This window comes from Vombatus ursinus, unplaced genomic scaffold (genome assembly GCF_900497805.2).
Source record: "Vombatus ursinus unplaced genomic scaffold, bare-nosed wombat genome assembly UNPS02014837.1, whole genome shotgun sequence".
Classification (NCBI taxonomy): Eukaryota; Metazoa; Chordata; class Mammalia; order Diprotodontia; family Vombatidae; genus Vombatus; species Vombatus ursinus.
The window spans coordinates 2,790,473-2,795,720 of NW_020954615.1; the positions used below are offsets into that span (position 1 = coordinate 2,790,473).

General features: G+C 40.3%; 1 protein-coding gene across 3 annotated transcripts in view; it reads left to right on the plus strand.

Annotated features, from left to right (window-relative positions):
- Positions 1-625: 625 nt before the first annotated feature.
- Positions 626-5,248, plus strand: part of ALMS1 (ALMS1 centrosome and basal body associated protein) — a 54,301-nt gene continuing 49,678 nt past the window's right edge. Inside the window, exon 1 of one of the 3 annotated variants that reach the window (XM_027839947.1) lies at positions 626-1,075. The gene's annotated coding sequence lies outside the window, so the exon portion shown is untranslated. The remainder of the gene's footprint in view (positions 1,076-5,248) is intronic. The other 2 variants (XM_027839950.1, XM_027839948.1) reach the window with 2 other exon arrangements.

The following is a 5,248-nucleotide window of genomic DNA, read 5'->3' on the forward strand; positions in this document are numbered from 1 at the left end:
TGCGTGGAACCTAGTTGGTTCTTATTAAAATGCTTGTTGCTTGTGTGCTTGAAACTCTGGCCTCCTGTAAGATTCGAGGTTTTAACACCACATTCTGAAGGAAGCCATTTCTGTCTAGGTAACCCCCCATTCCATGCCTTTCTTTGTAAGGTTACCTTAAATCATCTATTTAATTATCTTGTAAGTACCTATTTGCATATGTTATTGTGCCCCCCTTCCCCTCATCCCAATTTGATTGTAAGCTTCTTGTGGACAAGGATAGCACTTAGCACAGTGCTGAGCCCACAAAGTCCTTGATAAATGTTTGATAACTGAGTGAGATTAAAATCATGCCTATAGCCTTGAAATCCTAGCTCAGATGCCATGTCCTTAATGAAAAGTAATAATAACTTGCATTTATTTAGCTCTTTAAAGTCTACAGAGCACTTTCTCCTGAACACTCCAGTACAAAGTGAGCGTTGACCTCCAGTGTGTTTTTATAACATTTTATTGTTTATGTCTTGTGATAGAGGAACTGGAGATGCAGGAACATTTTGCTCCAGAATACTTTCAGCCCTCATTTTGTCTGTCCTAGTGCTTTAATCAACTGGAATTCTGTTTCTAAGAAAAGATAATTTCAGTTCACATTGAAAGGTTTCTTTTTATGTAGATCGAATACATTTGCAGCTAATTTTCCCAAGGGGCAAATCTAGGCTTAAAGGATGAATGGGATCAAGAAGGGTTTGGGTTAATAGTGGAATGTGAGACCCGTAACAGAGGATTGTGGGGGCGGGGTAACCTTTGGATGCTGATGTCATCAGATTTGACCTTGACTTTTTTATGAAATAGACTTTTTCCAAAGACACAAACTGGTTTTGCACAGGCTGTTGCATCTCACTGCGTGTGGCATTTCTTGTGTTTAGTGGAACATCAGATCACTTCAGGAATGCAGATAATGTCACTTCTCTCAAGCTGTCATCGGATGCTATCACTCAAATAACAACGGAGAGTTCAGAAAAGACCACATTTTCATCAGAGATTATTATTAATTCTCAGTCTCACAACATCCTTAACAAGCCATCTCATTGCCCAACTGGTAAGAAAGCTTGATTTTGTTATGTGTGTACATTTAAATGTGAAATCTGTTTGTATGCATACATAATGAGTAGACCAACTGTTACACTTTGGAGTCATCCTGGAGATTTGTGATGACCAGGGCAAGAGAAACTTTTAAGTTTATCTTATCGTTTTTGTGGCTTTTAAAAGTTGGCAATAAAATCAAATTTTAAGAATAATAGGATCTATTGTGCTTTTTTGAATCTTAAGTTTTTTACATTATTAAGAGAATGTGATTTATTCATTCTGTTAGTGTTGGTCATCCCTCAACATGAGATCACAGATCACTGAATACCAGGATTGGTGATAATCTTGTATTTAAACAGTTTATCAGTCATTCTTGTGTTTGGTCTTTCTGTGATTCATTTCAGTTGGATTTGACAAACATTTATTAAGTTTCTATTTGGTGCAGCACTGTGCTAGGGATAGAAAGACAAAAAAATCTGAACCTTTTGTATCCTGCAGGAACTTAGATTACTGGGGATATAACGTGCACAGAAATAAATAAATAAATGCATAGGAATTTCGAGAGAGAGTACTTGTGACTTCTTGCCTATACGTTACCATTAGAATGATGCTGTAGTCTCCTTCCACACACTGTGTACCTCTCCCTTGCCCTTTGGGCCTCCAGCAATTCTCCCTCTCTAGAGATCAGACAGCATCCATGGGAACATGTTGTTTCTGCTGGGGGAGCATCTTGTGAGGTGTTGAAAGTCCTGAGCCGCTTTCCAGATGCCATCCTGCTGCTCTTTTTTTCCTTTTCAGTGCGTCTCATTTTCTTGTCTATTAATGAATTCTCTGTCAGTGGATTTAGATCTGCTTGATTGCTTGTACTCAGAGGCATTGTGAATGTGGCAGGAGATGTGCCCTGGTATACCCCTGGTGCCTGTGCTTGGCCTGGGACCATTGAACATTTTTTATCCGTGACTTGGATTAGGGCATAGATGGCATGCTCATCCAGTTGGCAGAGGGTGAAGAAGTTGCCATTATCCGGAGAGATCTTGAGTGGCTAGAACTGTGGGCTAAAGGAAAGAAAACATACCTGCAGCAGGGACACATGTGTGCTGTTACACCAGAGTCCCCCAAAATCAACTTCACAATTTGTCAGCTGGAGCAGGCTTGGTTAGGAAACAGAAAAAAATCTGAAGAAAATCAAGGAGTTTGTTTTAGTAAGCTGCAGGGTCAACCTGAGCTAGCAGTGTGATATGGAAACCCAAAAAGCTAATGGCTCCTTGGGCTAGATAAAAGGCATGGTTGCCAAGGAGAAGGTGGTGATGTTCCTCATCAAATCCATTGAAAGAGAAGCTGGAGAATGTCCAGAGGAGGACAGGCTGGATAGTGAAGATAATATCCTACGAGGATCAGTTGGAGGAAGTTGGGATGTTTAGTCTGCAGAGAGAAGACTTGGAGCAGGGACTACCTCCTGCCTGTAAGAATTATAGTTGGACAGGCCTCCGAGATCCTCTAGGCCACGCCCCCTCTTCCACAGACTCCATCGGTGAAGTGATAACCGTAGTCACCCACATGGGCAGTGGCAGAGTTGGGAGTCAAATCCAAGGCCCGGCGCTCCAGATTGGTCACTTGTTCATGGGCTTCCTTAGATGGACTTGTTTGTGAAATCTTTTGGTGCAGTGTGGTAGAGGATTGTGACAAGTATTCATTCATCACAATGGGAGATATGGTAGAAGGGAAGAATTTGAGGATGTATTTTATCTTCGTATCATGGGAGAGGGAAGAGTTATTTAGGCAGAAAGACTGTGAGACTGCGAGGACCTAAGCTTATGCATAAACCTATAACTCGTAGACCGGTGATCATAGAGATGGGAAATGTAAGAAATGATTTGTCCTAGTTTCCTAGGTTAGGAAGTTGAGACCAGTAATGGCTACAAATTCAGAAAAATTTAAATGCAGGAGTAGGGTCCTTTATTCCTACATCCTCAGCATAGTAGGCTTAGTCTTGCCAGGTGGCTGTAACACTGTAAATCATTTTTGGTTCTCCTGGCATGGGCGGAGAGTTTTGCTGTGAAAAGAATATGTTGGACATGGTTGTAACAATATCAATACTATCAAGACTGTTGATATTGTAAGCCTAAAGGCACAGACTGACCCATCATAGGCATAACAAGACAAAATGCTTTGTTTGATTTCAGGTAAAAGTCCTAAATGTCTTTTAGAATAGCCATTTGTGCAGTAGAGGTCCACACTAATCAAAGAGTCTCATAGCCAGGCTCATGATCTACCAGGTGGAAATCTTTCCTGTTTAGAAAGGAAATCGCACAGTGAGGAAACTCAGTCAAGAGGCTTTACTTACCTCTGTAAGGCTGACTTCTCAGTTTTCCCAGCTATCTCTATCCATCTGGAGCATTTTTAGGTGGCGCTGCTTTTGAACAACTGTTGGCACTCTCCCTTGATGTGGAGTGCTGGCTTAACAATAATTCAAGATTATACCTGGAATCAATACTTAGAGAAATTGAAATTAAGTTCTAAGAGATTCCACATTTCAAACACAACTGTTCTACCACTTACAGTTAAGAGCAGGGTGCAGTCGTTTCTCATGTTAACATCAAAATCAGTAAGTTCATGATAAATTACAGTTAGTAAAAACATTTGTCCATAGTACTTACTAAGCCTATACAAGGCTCTGCTAAAAGCTTTGAGTCCCCCCCCCCCTCCCCCCAGTTTAATACGTCCTGGTGCACAAGGCAGTCATTAGAAATTAAGAAAATAATCTCATTTTGGGAATTTTCACAGATGTGAATGCGTGATAAATGCACTCAGGATCCAGAAACGATTGTTTGTTGTTAGTCTGGACGTCTTACTCTCTAATCAATCTCTATGGGCAAAAGAAAACGACAGAACCAGTTCTTATAAACTGGAGTCTCTTGATCCCTAGGTAGCTCGAAGATGTAATCCTAACGTACACCAATTGATTTGTAATCTGTCCAGTTAGTTTTGATAGATATCATAATGAGTAGTTAGACAGTTCATCATATAAATCATTACTTTAAGCTAACTTTCAGTCAGTTGGTGGTGCCATAGTACACAAAGTGCTGGGCCTAGAATCAGGAAGCCCTCTGTGACCCTAGGCAGGTCACTTAACCTCTGATTGCCTTAGCCTTCTCACTGTAAAATGGAGATCAATTAAATTTTCTATTTGTATTGCGTTTGATAACCTCCGAGGGTGGTTGTGAGGATCAGAGTATGCGGATCACACAAGCACGCACTTAATAAATTCCTTTCCTTCCCCTGCCCCCCATCCATCTGTCTGCATTTTCCCTTTTCTTTTCTTTTCTTTTTTTTGGCTGCAGGTTAATGTGTGCTGGGGGTTGAGGGCAAGCTTAGTTCCACCATAAACCAAATTATTATCATATATTCTTGCAGCTTCCTTCACAAAGCTGGTAAGATTTTATAACTTGCCAAGGTCAAAAATCCAGGTGACCTGGCAGCTTGTCACAGAACTTCACAGTTATTAATGAGACTTTCCAGTGGCTTTTGTAATTCCCCAAATACCAAACAAATGTCATTATGTTTTTTAAAAAACCAAGATATACACCCTTGAATACTTAAGACAATCTTTAACTAGAAGAGTACTGTCTTACAAAGATCTCCAACAATTGATACTCAAATTCATAATTCAGCATTCAGATCAAAGAAGGAGCCATCCTCCTAATGTTACAAATACTTTACTCTGTAGGCATCATTCCACAAATGAACAGCACTCCTATACAATGGTTTCCCAAAATCACAGTATAAGAAATTATAAGCACAATGTTAACTTAAAACAATATCATAGATTTAAGACATACACACAAAACTTATTTCCAGTTTAATTACATTGATCTATTTGAATCTGTCTCTTCAGTCTTACATGGAAATACCATTTAATTTGTCTACCATTTTGGGCCTTCTATATGAGTTCACTTCAGAGATCAGTGTAAAATAGCAGTTACCATTCAGAAAACTGTTCAAGGAGCAGAAAGGTGGCGCAGTGGATAGAGAACCGGCCCTGGAATCAGGAGGACCTTAGTTCCAATCCAGCCTCAGACACTTGACACTTACTAGCTGTGTGACCCTGGGCAAGTCACTTCACCCCATTCCTTTGCCCCCCCCCCCCAAAAAAAAGAGTTTGTCAACGCACGGCCTATTTTGATTA